The sequence below is a fragment of the Ambystoma mexicanum genome, chromosome 4p (assembly GCF_040938575.1).
Source record: "Ambystoma mexicanum isolate Mex_15411 chromosome 4p, UKY_AmexF1_1, whole genome shotgun sequence".
Lineage (NCBI taxonomy): Eukaryota > Metazoa > Chordata > Amphibia > Caudata > Ambystomatidae > Ambystoma > Ambystoma mexicanum.
This window is the reverse complement of record NC_090927.1, coordinates 581,012,972-581,031,224: the sequence shown is the minus strand read 5'-3', so window position 1 is coordinate 581,031,224 and position 18,253 is coordinate 581,012,972. Positions and strand designations below refer to the sequence as shown.

Below are 18,253 nucleotides of genomic sequence, written 5' to 3'. Positions count from 1 at the left end.
GGGTGGATGAGATGGCCATCGCCAGTTCAATGAGAACTTGTTTACTCACTTTTCTGCACGTTGCTTAAAGTATCCATGCCAACCATGTGCAATTATGTTTAGGGTTGAAGGGCTCAGGCCAGTTGTTACTAGTAATAAATTATGTTTGTACAACAAATGCTTAAATATGTGATGTCATGACCTACCACAGACGAATCCCAAGAAGGGGTGTGCTATAAATACGATCTGAAGATGGTAGTTAAGATAAACGATGGCCAATGAGAAAGGAAGAATTGGAAAGAGATGGGATTTCTTTGTATATGTTTGGTCCAATCATGTGTGGGGGGTGGATTGTGATGAAATACATCGGAGTGTTTTACTGTTGCAAAAATGTATATAATGTATCAACTTATGTGGTTCGGCGAGACTTAGTTTAGGTTGGCTCAACGGCGTCATTTAGCTCCTCCCCGAATGATTGTACAATAAATTTGCCTTACGTGCACTTGTTACCTTAAGTGGTGGGCCTGCTTGGGTGAAGGTGATTCAGGGCCCATCCATACAGATGGTACATGTCAAAAGCGGTACAAACAATTAGGATGAAATATATATATATATATATATATATATACCCGATCTAAAACGTGGACAAAAAAACGGACTGGAAAAAAAAGCCACTAGCAAACTGCCACTACCGTGGTGAGCAAAAAAGGGTAGGTATGAGTTAAGTAGGTAGGATAAGGGGCTGTATAGGCACACCAAAGGTGATCTAAGCCGTGCCTCCAAAAACTTTGTGCTGTGATCGTATTACACAATATATGCCTTAACTTATAACTTGACCTGTCTCCAAACGCTACTTACCTGGGTTCGGGATCAGCCCGGTAAGCCCCACTGTGAATGTGGAGAAGGTAGGAACACACTGAAGGTTAGTTTAGGCTCTCCAAATTCCCCGAGGGGGAAAAAGACCAGGTTAAAGTAAGTGGTACACATAAGGAAAGGCGGACAAAGGAATGCTGGTGTACATTTCTTTAGTTATTTGCAAACATGTGATAGTTTGTTTATATAGCTCCTATACACAATGTGTTTCAAAGCACTTCAAGGCAAGGGTGGGAACAAGGGAAAATATAATGACATCCTTACAGGCCATGAACAATAAGAATGTAAAATTAACTATCGTACTCGGCCTGGCGACATTTCAGATAGTGCAAGAGCTAAGACACAGATAAGGAAGGGAGGGGGAGAGTGGGAAGGAAATGGAAACAGACAGGCGACTACCATACTAGGCCTCACAAAATTTCTGGTAGAGCCAGATATTAACAAAAGGTGAGGGGGAGGGGTACAGAAAGGGAGGGGAGGAACAAAATAAGCGACTAACGTACTACGCCTGACGACATTTCAGATAGTTGTGGAGGTGGGGACTGGGAGGAGACAAACAAGGTTGCTATAATATTAAGTCAATGACACTAATTGTTATAGAGTAAGTGCATAGAAGAAAGGGAGGGGAGGAGATGGGGTGGGGGGAGGGAGAGGAGGAAAGAACAGAGTGAACAGTGAAAAAGTGGAGTAGCAAGAGGTGAGAGCGAATACAATTGCAGAAGTCCGTAGTAACAGATAATCCTGCGAGAGAACCGCCAATACAAGCCAGGATTCAAGATGAAAATGGAAACCGCATGATTCAGGGCCACTATAAGTACAAGATCCAGGGGGAAGTCCAGCATGAGAGTTGAGAGAGGGTGACGCACTGTGAGTCAATGAAGTCTATAAAAGTCAAATCCAAGCATTGGCAAAAGGCGATGGTGAGACCAGAATGTATCAAGACCGACTCCTGCAGAGGTAGGATGTAGGGGGGAGGGGGAACATTGGAGGGGGGAACCAGGGTAGAAGAATCGAGCAAAACAGGCAACACCTGTATGCGAGAAGGGGGGGATACAACGTAACATCACGGAAAGGCACCAGGTGGCCGGGGCCTTAGGCCAGGTGACCTAGATCCACTTGCACCTGCTCCCCATCTGTAAAGGAAAAGAGGCAGGCTGGTGGGCTGCTTAAGTAGGGAAAAAGAGCAACAACCAGGAAGGCACCAGGTGGGTGGGGCTATTTCTCTTCCGGTGCACCAGCAGGGTTTTGAGTTTCTTTTAGAGGGCAATTATTATAGACACTATACAGTTTAAATGAATCCTAAGCAGCTGCGTATCTAAACAAAAAGGTAAGGGTCCTTTTACATATGAAGAGTATAAAAACAGTCTTCAAAAAATATATAAAATGTCCATACAGTGCATTGAAGCAAAAACTTATAACGACTTACTTAACAACCTGGACAGGGCTGTCTCATTTTCTTTGTTGCTGTTCTTTCAAGATGTTCTTCTGTCTTCGCACTTTCACGAGATGGTTCTGCAGGTAGACAGCGGGCAACAGCAGCAGCAACAGTGTGTGGGGGCCCCCAAATGTCTTGTATATGGCTGGCCTCCTAATGCTAGCAGCAGCCTAGCAGGCAGCAGCACCATAGGAGGAGTCTTTATTTTAAGTTTGCTGGGATGCATATATCCGGTGCAGCCCGGTGTTGTGTGCAGCAGTGGGGGCCCCACAATACCACTCCACCTGGGCCACGTCTGCCAGGTGGGCCCAGGAAGTCTTGTTGGGCCACCTTCCATGGACCGCCCCTTTATATGCAGCCCAGGAGGACTAAACCCGTTGGGTGCCCACCCACTGTGGGGAGCGCTGTTAATTTAAGATGCCCCCAGTAGTAATTGTAGGCCGCCTGGGGGGGGGCTAGTCCAGTCAGCTGTGGTGCAGAGTGCCTGTAAACACTTGGAGGGTTTGTCCGTTGTTACTGGTGCGAACGGAGCGGCAGGCATGTTTTTTGTCTTATTTATTTTAGATTAAAGGATCCCTTGTGCGTTCATGTCTAAGGTTCTTTACTCCATTTTCTTTTTCTTTTTGTGGCTTTCCCATCAGGGAACGGATGCCTTTTTTTTTCTTTTACCCCCAGTATGGGGGGCTACACTCAGCTTTCCAGAATGCCCCTGAAGTAAATCATCACTGCAGACTGCACAAAATGGCTGCCAGGCGTGGCAGATGCACAGTCTGGATTATCTTCATGTGGCTCTTCCTCTTCTGAAACTGCAGCAGGCCCCTGTGGGCTTCAGTACCAATGCACTCAGATCAGGATACCACGCATTGTCTCAAGATACAAGTTTGCTTCAAGTGTAAAATGACTGTCAGTGCGTGCACTACGTATCCACCATCTTCTACAGCGTTCATGCACTCGGAGTCACGCTGTAGTCCGGTTCACCAATACATTGGTTTGCAACGTCTCATTTGTCCTCCCACGTAGGAATAGCTCAAGATTCAGATAAGTGAGAGCAGATTTTTCTCAAGGTTCCTGGCAGCCCTCTGCGTATGAGGCATTTTTACGCACTGAATTCTCGTCAATGCAGCCCTTCCTTGCGTACAGCTTAAACAGGCTATTTATAACAGCACCCCCATAAATCTTGGAAGTCCCTGGTGGCAGGCTGGCCAGCAGCAGCTTGCAAACCCACTCACTTTAGTAATCCACACAGTTCCTTGAAGGAAGCAACTCGGATGGTCTATTTTTTAATTTATTTTTTAACACTCTGTTAATAATTCTAACAAGATAATCATTTCTGAGTAATGTAGAGGCAAATTTGTGTTTTGTTCACTGTGTTCAACTGCCTGCATTTTGTAGGTTACAGTGTATTGAAGCATTTTGAATTTTGATCATGCTTTTCACATTGCTTTAGGACACATAGTATTGTGTAAAATGAGAATTGTCTTAAACTAGGGCTGCAAATTCTGCTTACTTTTCCTCTGTTTTGATCAGCTTTAATAGAGGCAGTGCATTTGGAGCATAATGGGTATTTCATACTGTGTTTTCTTTTCATCGCTGACGCACATCATTTATGTTTGATGTCTCGAAGTTTTAGAAGAGCCTCCCAGCAAGCAGTTGTTTGGCATTTGTGATAAGGACAAACTTTTAGTGTTCTATATGAAGATGTGTTTTTTTAGTCTTAAGATCGTATGCGTCTGTGTGCATGCATGAAAGGGCACGGTACATAGTTTGTTGTCTCAGAGAGCAAGGAATGGCTGGGCATGTAGTCTGAACTTTACTTTAACTCCCTTTCTGACCACCCACCCACCACAAGCGGGTATAATGGATGCAGGTAGAAGCAGTGCTTTATATATTTCCAGTGGCACAGATTGACTGTTATATATTCAGTCAAAGTAGCCTAATTTATCAGCATAGCTGCCATATGCATGTCATGGCACAGTGCCAATTATTCACAGCAGGGCTGATTGCATCTTACCCACATTTCTTAGCAGGACTGCTATGATTTGGGACAGTACCTTAATTTTTTAAGAGCTGGTGTAATGAAAAAGCACAAACATGTGTTGGCATTTTCTGCAGCGAGCTAAAGTGTCTGAGCTCTTCCCACCGGTTTCACTACAAAATTCGCGGATCCCATTATTGCGATGTAGAAAACCTTGCATGGAAAACAAAAAATATCCCCCAAATAATAGATGGGTGGGGCGTTGGCTAGGGGTATTTAATAAAGTGGTTGGATGTGGAGGGTGTGTGCTGCGGGCGGTCTCCCCCTGCATTAGAAGTACAGAAAATGGGTTTTACATGTGGGATTTTCGACCTCGCAGTTTAAAATGTGGTATTTTCAAGTAGATCCTTCCCACTGCCCTCCTTAGCTGGTGTGATGCATACTGACGCACAGTGAGAAGATGGCAATGTTGTCATATACTTGATCCCTCCTACTCTGCCTTGCGCTTTTCAAAACTTCTGTTTCACCCATGTCACATTACTGAGTCCCACTACCAAAAATCTAGCCCATTTCAAAGCCTTGTTATGAATCTACTGACTCATGTTGGATAGTCCAAACAGGCTGAGAGAATTTGACAAGCCAGTTATGTCAGGCAAGCCTCACATCGAACTGCCAGTGCCCTAACCCTATGTGCCTTTCCAGGTCAACAGCCTGTTGGGAAAGGTAGCTCAGTGGGTCAATAAACCTGCTGCAGAGATCATTGTGTAACCTATTGGTTCAAATCCTGTTGATAGGTGAATAAATGCTTCTGCATCAGAGGTATGTGTTTAAGATGCAGGTAACATTCAATTGTAACAGAGTAGACTTAGCTTTTGACTTATCAAAAGGACTACTAAATGTTCAGTGATTCAGAACACACACCTCATCAGAATTTTACAATGACTGCGCCTTTTTTACGGCTACCACTTAAAACGTTGACTTTTATTTCAACCACATATTTATGTTTGTGCTGGGTACATTATATAATGAATGTAGTGTGTGTGTATTTCTGATGCTTGTTAATCTGTTTAGAATCACATGCTGTCATGATGCCTACCTCCAAGGAGCCAGGTCCGACCCAGCAACCCCAGAGGCAGGCATCCTTTCCCCCAGGGAAGTGCCAGTGGGCCCAAGCTGGGGTCCTTTGGACACAGTCCTGGCGCCTTAGGCGCCAGGCTCATGTTGGACCCCTGTCCTGGCGCCTTAGGCGCCAGGCTCATAAAGCTAGACATGTGTTCAAGTGTTTTAAGGTGCACTTACCTGATGCAGACCATGCTGCTACATCCAGGCCCTCTTGAGGCCTGAATGGAACTACTTTACCTGTGGAACTACTTTCCCCTGGGTGTGGTCGGGGGAAGGATACATACCTGATCGGTGGAAGGATACATACCTGGAACTTCTTCCAAAGCTATTTAAACCACGCCCGATCAGCAACTCACGCTTCGCGTTGTTCTGCTCCTCGCAGCTGGACGCTCACCGTGTCAGCTCCTGCATCTGGACTTTAGCCACGCCTGTCAGCATCCTGGGTCACCTGCCAAGAGAGAATTGGAAAGAAAGAAGACCTTACCTGCTAAAGCTGCATCACGGAGACTTCACACCGACGATCCTGAAAGGGAAGACATTTTAAAAGCATTTTGCTTCGATCGCTGCAGCGCTGCATTTCACTCACCTTTCCTGGGCACCTCCATCTTCAGCAGCGATCATCCGAATCCGCAGCCACTTCCCAGAGCCTAGAGAGAAAAAGACAAGAACACAAAGTGAGAGAAGGAAGGGAATGGGAAAAGCTCAGATTCCTTCTAAGACTTACCTGTTGGGTCATCCCCATTTCATTTCGGGTCCTGCCGCTTCCTGGCATTCCGGACCCCGGCCCCTATGGGGAAAAAAGACAAAGACATTGAATGAGCGAATGCAAAGACATTACCCAAACGCTCATCCAGAACTTACCTGTCATTTACTGGAACTGCACGTTTCACTTCGGGTCGGCGCCATATCTCCGGCATTCCGAACCCCAGCCCCTAAGGGGAAAAAGACATAAGCGTTAGCGCTTGCTGCAAAAAGACAATGAACATTATTATTAAGCTTGAACTTTTGAACTTGCTACAGAACTCTTACAGCGCCTTACATGAATAGTCAAGCTTATGTGAACTCCCATCAAACCTCAATCCAGTGAAGTAACTGGGTTTCAACGCGCCCCTGCATCAGAAGCAGGATGGAGAACTCATCCTTCCAGACCCTAAGGTGAGACTTCACGGGGAATCGAGGAAGGGTATTGTGGAGGGTTGGAAGGGAGTGGGAGGCTTGAGGTTTATTCCGTCAGTAGGTAATACTCCCTTTTCACGCACAGGGGAATATTCCTGCGAGCCAGTGAGTCCATCTTCAGAGTCCTGCGCTTCACCATAGAAGAAGCATCAGCACTCGAAGCCAGACCTGCGCCTCCGTGGGAATCAGGTGAGCGTGCTGTGCATATGGTCCGACATCCAGTGGTTACCGCAGAGTATTGCATCTTGTCTTTCGGGTACCGAAAGGGGACGTCTGCATAGGGATGTCTGTAACACTATCCCTTCTGTAGTAGTGTACCCAAAATCCCTCGCGCGCCAAGGTCCCTCATAGTTTTTTTCTGCCCAGATAACTGGTCGCCCTATAGCGGAGTTCTTACAAAAGACACATTGGGCCTTATTACAAGTATGGAGGTAGCCATGCCGCCATTAGCGGCATGGCTACCCCCATACCAGGTACTGGGTCCGGGTTCCCGGAATGGGGAAGTACCGGGCCATTCTGACCTTGGAAGGCTCGGTAATTCCCGGTCACGGTACATCCCCATTCCTATTCGAGCCCCCCATAGGGCGCAATGGGAATGGGGAGGATGCAAACAACGGGCCCGTTAACGATGGGCACGTTGTTTGCATCCTGGTCTCCTCGCGGGACGCCTGGTAAAACGAGGAGACCTCGTAATGGGGCGGTAGAGGGATAACAGGGCCGGCATCTCTACCGGCACCATTATCCCTCTACCGCATACCTCATAATGAGGCCCATTGTTTATCTTTATACCAACTTTGTCGGTTATTCCCTAGTCACTTCGACAGCGATTAAGAGCTTCGACGAAGACTGCAGGAACTTTCTATGGCAGTGGATTTCGGCACCTAAGATCCGGCGGCTGAGGCATCCACATGGCTGGGCCCTCTGGCCGGCCTACACAGTAGGGAGTGTGGTCGGGGTGGCCATATCTTTCGTTATGTCTTTCCCCCTCTTTTCCCTCTAGGTCTGGTCATACTTGTTTGTAACTTTCACTATATAAAGGACTCCATTTAGGTTGTGCCCTAAGTGTAGGGTCAGATACCTGTGGAAAGACGAGCACAGAAAGTGTAATTCTTGTCTCCCCTTATATCCCAATGAGAAGCGGCATGCGGCTTGTAAGCTCCTTCGGCCTAAGACCCTTCAGGAGCACCGTGTAAACAGGTGGGCCGCGTATGGTATGTCGCGCGCTGAACCCTCCTCCCCCACTGCCACACCCGCCGAAAGTGACGGGGCACCTCCGATGACCAAACATCTGTATCAGATGTTATAGACCTTGAGGCGGACACTTCTAGGTCCGCCACGCCCGCCCGCCCGACCCTTCAAGGCCTGACACAAGTCACTCTTCAGGGACAACACCCGGCGACGTACAAAAACCACAACACACTAAGCACACAACCCCACCACCTATTTCGACAGTTCGTCGAAAAAGGTGAAGGCGTCGAAAATTTCGGCAGATTCTTCAGCAGCCTTCCCCGCATCCGAAGCAGTGTCTTGCGACTGGGCACTCCAAAAAACAAGGCCTCTACCCCTAAATCGGGTTTACATGTTGAAGCGCAGTCATTCGATGCTCTGAAGGTCCCTAAAGGCCCGATAGGCCTAAAACCTACTACTAGGCCTCCAGGTGAAAAATCTACTGCTAGGCCCTCTAACGCTGCGGTAGGTGGTAAATCTTCCGATAAGCCTTCGAACCAGCTAACTTGTGCCGATTCGGCGGAGATTGAAGACAGCATCGCGAGAATTACTTTGGCGGTTGGGATGGTACCTGCACCGTCGAAACGCATGGGGCAGGCAGCGGACAATTCAAGACAAGCCATGGTGCCCCGATACTCGCGAAAACTACGAGGACAGTCGGGAGCCTCTGTCCAACACCCTAGGAGACGAATTTCAACGCCAAAGTGCGGAAAACGTTTTTCCACCTTTAGGCCCTTCTGGTTCCTCTAAGTGGACAAGGGAGAAATTTGAAGGATGCATGGATCGTCTTGAAAAAAATTATTTTTTTTCTTCTGAACAGCCTTCCCCTAAGCGGTCTCGTGGGGAATCTGTTGTAAGATCGGCTTCACATTTTCAAGAAAATCTTGACTCTCAGCCCTCGGTTTCTGTCCATCATGAAGAGGTGGTCCAGATGGACACTTATGAAGACATCTACAGCGAAGAAGACGACCCTTCCTTCCTGCAGGACTACACTGAGGACCAGGCGGATGCCATGGACAACTGGGAGGAAACTCAGCAAGTGGAAACGCAGCCATGGACGCTCCCCACGCAAGATCAGGACACTGATGTTCTATGCCTGGATTCTCCTCCATCCACTCCGGCTTGCCAGGCCTCGCCCGAAGACGACCAAATGGCCTTCGAGAAGGCAGCAGATCACTTTCAGATCACCACTCAAGAGGCGGTACCCGAACAAGACTTTGTGGAGGACATTCTCGAGGAGAAACCCCCCTCAAGCCAAGCCATTCTCCTCCTAAATTCTGCTAAAAGAAGATTGGCCCCCTCCCTGGTGTTGGCTGCTCAAACCAGGGCAGTGAACCCAAGAGTGGAAAAGCTATTTCGGCCAGCCCCTTTGGACCCTCAATATATTAAAGGCCATGTCACCTCAGACTCCTTGGTAGTGAATACCACCTGGAAACGGGGAGGAGTACCCCTTGCTACGGGGGAGGCACCTCCGGATAAGGAATCCAAGAAGTTGTACGCCCTAGGTAAGCGTGTTACCTCTGCAGCTGCATACACCACACGCATAGCGAATAACCCCACACTGCTGGCGAGTTATGCAGACGCTCAATGGAACCTGTTACAGGAAGGTCTCCAGGAAGTTCCTGAACCCGTTAGATCCAGGTTTCTCACCATTTTGGCCGAAGGCAGGCAGGTGTAAACAGAATATCAAGAACACTCTGGACACTGCTGAGACAGCAGGCAGGTCTCCGGCCCAGGGCACTTTACTCAAGCGGCATGCTTGGCTCCGTAACTCGGGGGTTCAAGCCTGAAACACAGGCCACTCTTATCAACAAACTGATAGAAGAGACCAATCGCTTCGGGAAAGCGGTCCACGATGCCCTGCAGACAGCCAAGAAAGAGCATGAGACTCTTAAGTCCTTGCAACAAAAACCTTCCCCCCCCAAAGGGTAGGTGGTTCTCGTCGGTCCTTTTGAGGGCAGTCCCGTGCAAATCAGAACTACTACAGCACTGGAAACTATAACCCTAGACGAACATCAGGAAGCCCCGCCTGCTACCACCAAGGGGTCAGTGACGCAGCAAAGGCGGAAGTAGAGGCCCTAATCCCAGAGGAGCCGCAGCATCTGGTCAGAAATGACCATCCGAACCAGGTCCCCTCACATGTCACCCCGGTCGGGGGGGGGGACGTTTAACATCTTTCCTCATGGCATGGGCGGGGATAACACCAGACCAGTGGGTTTTAAAGACGGTCGCCCACGAGTACTGCGTGGAATTCGACCGTCCACCACAGTTTAGACCACCACGCTCACGGCGCCTCTCACCGGACCATCTACAGATCCTGATTCAAGAGGTGGAAGCGCTGCTGGGAAAGGACGCCAAAGAAGCCATCCCTATTCTTCAGGTAAACAAGGGTATTTATTCAGTGTACTTCCTTGTACCCAAAAAAGACCTCACCATGCGCCCTGTTCTAGACATGCTCCCAGCGAACAAATTTATACAACCTCAAAAGTTTTGTATGGTAATGCTACAGGAGGTGATCCCACTGTTGAAACGGGGACCACATGGGAACATTGGACATGAAAGATGCATACTTTCATATTTCAGTGTTGCCAGCGCACAGGAAATATCGAAGGTTCATGATAGAGGACAGGCATTACCAATTCAAAGTGCTCCCCTTCGGCATCGCCTCGGCGCCAAGGCTTTTTACAATGTTGCTGGCAGTAGCGGCAGCACACCTGCACAGACTGTCAGTCCCGGTTTACCCTTACCGCGATGACTGGCTCATAACAGGGGACGCTTACGACACATGCTTTTTGAACACCCAGAATACCGTAGACCTTTTGTTCAGTCTGGGATTCTCCATCAACGTGAAAAAAATCCAGTCCAGTCCCCAGTCAAGTAAAACAATTTCTGGGTGCTCTAATCCGGACGAAGGACAGCCGCGTCTTCCCCTCCAACGAGAGGGTTCAGAACATGCTTTTTCAGATCCCTCAATATGAAGCCATGCGTTCGCTAGGGATGATGGCGTCATGCATATTCTTGGTTCCACACGCACGGCTGCGTCTGCGTCCCATGCAAGAGTGGGTCAAAAGCCAGTGGTGTCAGGCCAGCGGACAATGGAAAGATCTGGTAGTTGTCTCGCCAGCCCTCGTTCTCTCTCTCTGCAGTGGTGGTCGAGGGAAAACCTCTTGAAGGGGAAAACCTTCATCACCCCTCTCACGACAGACTCATCTCTCATAGGGTGGGGGTCTCACCTGCTTCAGCAGACGGCGCATGGAGTGTGGTCCCCACAAGTAGCATCCAACCATATAAATCTACTGGAGCTATTAGCGGTGTTCTAGGCATTGCAAGCCTTTGAAACGCAACTACAAGGGAAGACAGTGCTGGTTCCGACAGACAGCCCCACAGCCATGTATTACCTGAATAAACAAGGGGGTGCACACTCTCCAGGGCTAACCAAGCTGTCCCAGAACATTTGGATGTGGGAATCTCGGACACAAGATGTTTCTATTGTAACAACACGTTCCAGGAGAACTCAATCTTCTAGCTGACGTGTTAAGCAGAGATTTCCCACTGCCCGTAGAATACGAATTGCATCTGCAGAAGACATCGTGTCCAACGTCTTCGCAGAATGGGGCTTCCCAGAGGTGGACCTGTTTGCAATTCAGGAGAACTCCCAATGCCAAGACTACGCCTCCAGGTACCCCCAGAACCGCTCCTAGGGGAACAGCCTCTGGATAACATGGTCAGGGAAATTAGTTTACGCTCCTTCCCCCCCGGTATCGTCCCCACCCCCCCCAAACTCCCCTACTCAACAAGATAGTGCACAAGATGCACCTGGAACCAATCCCCATGATATTGGTAGTCCACATGTGGGCCCGCCAACCCTGGTTCGCTCATCTAATGGAAATGTCCCTCTCCCCACCAGTAAAGCTACCCTGCCCGTACAATATGTTGTCTCAGGACAGGGGGGGAGACCCTACAACCATGCCCACAAACTCTGAATTTAGCGGCTTGGCTCCTGAAGTCATAGAGTTTGGACACCTTCAGCTCGCTCCGAGATACATGGACATTCTCTGGGAGGCTAGAAAACCTAACACCTGCTATTGCCATTCCAGCAAATGGAAACGGTTTGTCATGTGGTGTAATACCAAGGGTGTCAATCCCATCGATTGCTCACCCACACACATTGTGCTGTACCTAACCCATTTGATAGACACACGGTTGGTCTTCAATTCCCTAGAAGTGCATCTGGCTGCTCTTTCAGCATACACCACGTCACAACAAAAGGTGTTGGGGTAGAAAATACCAGTGATTAAAGCGTAATGCATAAAGCAAGTCTAAAAGACCTTACTTACAAGTCGGCCTTCCTAGTTGCTATCACTTCTATTAGAAGGGTTAGTGAACTACAGGCCCTTTCTGTTCTAGACCCCTTTGTGACAGTCCACAGGGATAAGGTAGTTCTGCTCACTCACTCCAGATTTGCGCCTAAATTCCTCTCGAAGTTCCATGTGAACCAATCGATCAAACTACGTACCTTTTTCCAGAATCCCACTAGCATGGCCGAAAGAAGCCTCCACACACTAGTTGGGTGCAGGGCAGTCATGTTCTACCTGGAAAGAACTAAACCACTGAGAAAAACAAACCAATTTTTCTTTTTAGTGGTAGCTGGTAGAGAAGGGAAAGGTCTCTAAATCAGCTATCTCAAGGTGGATTGCCAAATGCCTCACTATGTTACGCTCTTGCTAAGAGAGAACTGCCCTGCAAGCCTAGAGCACACACTACTCGGGGCACTGGGTCTTCCATAGCAATCATTACAAATGTTCCCCTAGAGTCCATTTGCAAAGCGGTAACCTGGAGTTCTGTACACACTTTTACAAAACACTATTGCCTAGACACTCATTCTAGGTCTGATTCTCAGGTGGGACAAGCGGTACTAAGACATCTTTTCTCTACTGTTCCTTCTCACAACCCACCTCCAACTCTGGGTACTGCTTGCTAGTCTATGCACAGCATGTGATTCTAAGCATATTAACAAGCATCAGAAGGCATGCATTGTGCCCTTATTCCTGCATTCATACAAAGCCTCACTTGTGTCTCTGTTTACTGTATATTACACCCGTGTGGCACATCCTCCGATCACATGTTGTGCACCCAGCTCATGCAGCGTGCTCAACTCCGCTGTTGACTACGCATCTGTTCTTAGCAAACACTTATTGATGCTGCCCTGGACCATGATGGTCAGGTGTCTTATAACACTGGACAGTCCTCATATCACTAATCCACGCATTTAAGGTCTATGTTGTACCTTTTGGTTGCTTACAGACCACTTTGACTATTGCTCCTCATGGTCACCTACTTACCGCTGTGTCCACTGTGCTGTGCCGTTGGTCACCTACTAGACCACATTTGCCAGTTGTTGTGCCTCTTTGGTCGCTTATCAGACCACACTACCACTGTCTTGTGCCTTTTGGTCGCTTATCAGACCACATTACCATTGTGTTGTGCCTTTTGGTCGCTTATCAACCACACTACCATTGTGTTGTGCCTTTTGGTTGCTTATCAGACCCCATTACCATTGTGTTGTGCCTTTTGGTCGCCTATCAGACCACACTACCATTGTATTGTGCCTTTTGGTTGCCTATTCAGACCACATTTACCATTGTGTTGTGCCTTTTGGTCGCCTATCAGACCACACCACCATTGTGTTGTGCCTTTCGGTCGCCTATCAGACCACATTTACCAGTTGTTGTGCCTTTGGTCGCCTACAGACCACGTTGTTTGTTATGATGCCCTGCATAGCTACTCCTCGATCACATTGAATCAATCTATGCTGTGCCTCTGTTCGCTAATAGACCACCCCCGTCACCCGGTGTACCAGTATCACCTTAAACATCATGTATTGGTGCCTATCAACGCTCATCCACCTACTGTATACTTACAGTAGTTAGTGGTCTAGTCAGCCCAACCCACACTCTAAACATTACACTTCCACTAGCTTAGGTATGGCACCCACCACCTCCTCCCTGAGGCCTAGTACCATGACACCTACAAATCCATACTTGATGATCCAGCACTCTGGATACACCACTTCGCCTCCAAACCAATACCTAACCAACCCTATACTATCACCATCAGAAATTCTAGACTGGACTCTAGAACTAGACCACCCACCCAGGCTCGTTCCACCCTAGCACACTGAAGACAAATACTAGACTGAACTTCCGAACTAGTCCTCCTACCTCCCCGTACTCTCACCACCCTAGCATCTTAAGCAGAAACTCCAGACTAAGGGCCCGCACCATGAAACACTTGCATTTTGCCCATAATCACGTTGCTCCCCCCATTGACTTCGATAATCTAGCACATAATCCACCGTTAACATTTGAAAAAACCTCAAAAAAGATAAACTCATCAAAGCAGCTCTAGTGAATGCCAGGTCTCTACTTGCCCATCCTCTCGACATTGCTGACTTTATAACCTATGAAAACCTTGATGTCCTCGCAGTCACTGAAACCTGGCTTAATGCCGCATCCGGCCCATCTTTGGCCCTCGCAATACCTAATGATTATGCCATTATAAGATTTGACAGAAACACCACTCAAACAAAGGGAGGCGGACTTGCCTTCATACATAGAAATACCTTTGACATCAAAATCATCCAAGATGCGCGAATCCCGTCTGCCGAATCCTTGTCAATTAAGCTACCCCTCTCACCTAACCACACGGCCACCGTGCACCTTATTTATCGACCACCAGGACCCATCTCCTCTTTCACAGAGGTCATTGCATCACTTATAACCATAAACACCAAACCTAACTCGCAAACCATCCTACTTGGGGACTTTAACCTCGGTTTCAACGATCCTAAAGACACTAACGCCCTTGACTTAGCCAACACATTATCTGATTTGGGTCACACGCACATCATCCACAAATCCACCCATATCAAAGGTAGAACTCTAGACTGGCTCTCACACATCAATTGCTCTATTGACCTCCTACTAATGACCCATGCATCTGGTCAGACCATCACAAATTAACCTTTGCTATCAAAGCTAACACTACTCATTTGGCGCCTATCATCGCCCCTGCCATCCGCACGAGAAACAAGAAAGATATTACTCCCGACAAACTCCTACCTTTACTACTCCCCATATTGAATAATATTGATTCAGATACAGACCCTACAGCTCTAGTGGACACTTACAACCAGACTATACTTAAAGCTCTGGATTCCATTGCCCCTCTAAAACTGCGGAAACCGAAACCACAGCGTCACCTTAACACATGGTTCACGCCACAGTTAAGAGAATTACGTAAAGCCAAAAGAACAGCTGAGGCACTCTGGAAAAAACACCCCACAGCTCCTAACAAATCTGAACTAACCCTAGTATCTTCTAGCTACAAAGAAGCCATACTCCTTGCCGAAAAAGACTCCTATAACAAAAGGATCACACAAGCGGAATCCAATACTAAAGAACTTTTCAAAATACTCAAAGAATTAGAATCCCCTATTGCCTCTACTGACAAATGTATTACTGACGCACTATGGTGTAGCAACATCCAGAAAGCCTTATTAGATAAAATAGCTCGCCTACAATCCAAAATTAACGCAAAAAAAATCTGTGCTATCTGCGGACCCTAACCACAAACAACTACCTAACATATCTCCAACCTTCCAGACTACTTGTAAACCTTTCAGCTTCTCACCCCTTTCAACTTGGGAAGTAGAAAACATCATCAGGAAACTAAAACCTTCAAACTGCCAAGGTGATGCCTGCCCTGCCCCGATTGTTAAAGCAGCTGCACACGATCTGGCGCCATTCATCACCAATCTCATCAATGCCTCTTTCAAATCTGAAACAGTTCCTGACAATCTTAAAGACGCTTGGGTCATTCCACTCCTCAAAAAACCCACGCTTGACGCAGCCAACCCGTCTAATTACAGACCAATAACGACTGTACCGTTCCTATTAAAAATACTGGATAGAGCAGCCTACCTACAAATAAGGCTTATCTAGAAGCTAATAATCTCCTAGGGCTCAGGCAATCAGGCTTCCGACCGAGACACGGTACGGAAACTGCACTAATTGACCTTACCACCCAGATCCAAACCATGAAAGACCATGGCAAACTTGCACTCCTTTTGTTGCTTGACTTGTCAGCAGCGTTTGATTTGGTCAACCATCAAACACTCTGTCAACACCTGAAATCCGCAGCCCACTTTTCAGATGCAGCCACGGCTTGGATCAGCTCCTTCCTGGTGAACAGAACCATGAGGGTCTTCTCTCCCAAAGATTCCGCTGAGCCTGCCCTAGTACCTTGTGGTGTCCCGCATGGCTCATGCGTGTCTCCGACACTTTATAATATATTCACGAAACCCCTCTTCGATATCTTAGACTATCTGGGTGTCACGTATACCAACTATGCGGACGACACCCAGATACTCATTCCTATCACGGGTGACTACAAAATAGACAGCACTACCCTCAATGAAATCTACTCCGTTATACAAGCATGGATGGCACACCATGGCTTGTGTCTCAATGACGATAAAACCGAGCTGATCATCTTGGGCACTCATGCCAAACTTAAAAATCTTAATCCTTCATTCAAAGCCTTTACCATAGATGGCAACCTCATCTCAGTCTCAAATAACACTAAAACTCTTGGTATTTACATCGATGCTACCTTATCCCTCTCTAAACAAACTAACGCAGTAGCGTCATCAGCTGCATACACTTGCAAGCTTATCACTGCCTGCAGACCATTCATCTCCGCACCCAACTGTATCACACTCGTGAGAGCACTAGTCCTTTCCAAAATAGACTACTGCAACGCCCTCTACCTGGGCACTAGCCGCAAAAATATTAATAAATTACAAGTAGTCCAAAACAATGCAATCAGAGCTGCCCTTAACATCCCCAAAAAAGCACACATATCGGAGACCAGACGTAACCTACGATGGCTCCCTGTCAAGCATAGAATATCCCTGAAAACGCTGGCCCTCACACACAAAGTTAGGGCTAACCTTGCTCCAGCATACCTCACTAACCATTTCACACCACACTCCGCCTTGAGACCTCTTAGAGCAGCACAAACTAACACCTTGACCATACCGAGATTTAAACTCCACAACTCGGGTGGAGCTAGCTTCCCGGTACAAGCTTCCAAACTATGGAACACCATTCCCACGCATTTACATGCAGAACCTTCATTTAACCGGTTCAAACATAGCACGAAGTGTTGGCTCCATAACAGGGACTCCTGACAGCCTAACCTTAGCCTTATGGACACTGGCCAATCACCTGGAATTAATATATCTGCGTATGCACTTGCTTATTATGCCTGTTCCTACCTGTAACTATTATGGAACTTATTGGCTGACTGTATTGTTTTGACTGCACATTTATGTAACTGTAACCTAACTGTAACGTAACTGTGTAACTGCTCCTCTGTAACCAGCTCTACCTTACGCGCCCATATGCCCCCGGGCCTGGCTGCGCTTTATAAATAAATAAATACAAATACTCACCGTACTAGCATTTCTGATGATTGTATCTGCTTAGATTCACATGCGCCGTCCCTACCTCCCCGCTCTGGGTGGAAGGAACATAGACGTCTTACTACTTTCTCTCTTCATGTACTCGGAATAGCCTTGGGCTCCCTCATGGCAGAAAAAATACAATCGGAGGGACCTCGGCGCGTGAGGGATTTTGGGTACACTACACGTCCCGATAGGGATAGTGTTACAGACACGCCTATGCCGACGTCCCCTTTCGGTCCCCGAAAGACAAGATGCAATACTCTGCGGTTACCACTGGATGTAGGACCATATGCACAGCGTGTGAATTTAAGCAGATACAATCATCAGAAATGCTATTACGGTGAGTAATGCATGATATATAGAGAAAAGGGTTTCTTTTTTTAAAAAATCAGCATTTTCAGTGGTCACAGTAAAAATGGCACAGTGATCACATATCCCCTCATCAGGCCAGCTATACATGTAATGGCTCAGAAGAAGCACATTCCATGAGGGCTGCTAAACGTGTAGTGGCTCAGACCACACACACCTCATCAGGGATGCTATACCTGTAATGGCTCAGAACAAGCATATCCGTGAGGGCTTCTATACTTGGAATAGCTCAGAACACACATCTCATCTGGGCCTTTATAACTGTAATGGCGTACAGTGCTGGTAAAGCATCTGTATTCAAGCAAGTATTGCATCTGGTGAGACACACCCCTAACTCTATATTTCCCAACCTAATGGCCAAAAGAAGGTTTGCACATCTTTAAAAAAAAGAGCACCCAATGGTAAAGCTGCACTGGATTTGTAAATGGAAGGAAAAGGCATTTTCAACTTTTTTTAATATTTATTGGTGCTTTGTTAAAGGCCAAAAAGGAGAGAAAGAGCAACTCTGAACCTAAGCAATACAGGAGAACAAAGTGAGGGTTCGGGGAGAGGCCGCGAGAACAAAGAA

General features: G+C 47.4%; 1 protein-coding gene across 1 annotated transcript in view; it reads left to right on the top strand.

Moving 5' to 3' along the window:
- Positions 1–18,253, top strand: part of GCLC (glutamate-cysteine ligase catalytic subunit) — a 281,892-nt gene that overhangs the window by 124,555 nt on the left and 139,084 nt on the right. The gene's annotated exons all lie outside the window — the stretch shown is intronic.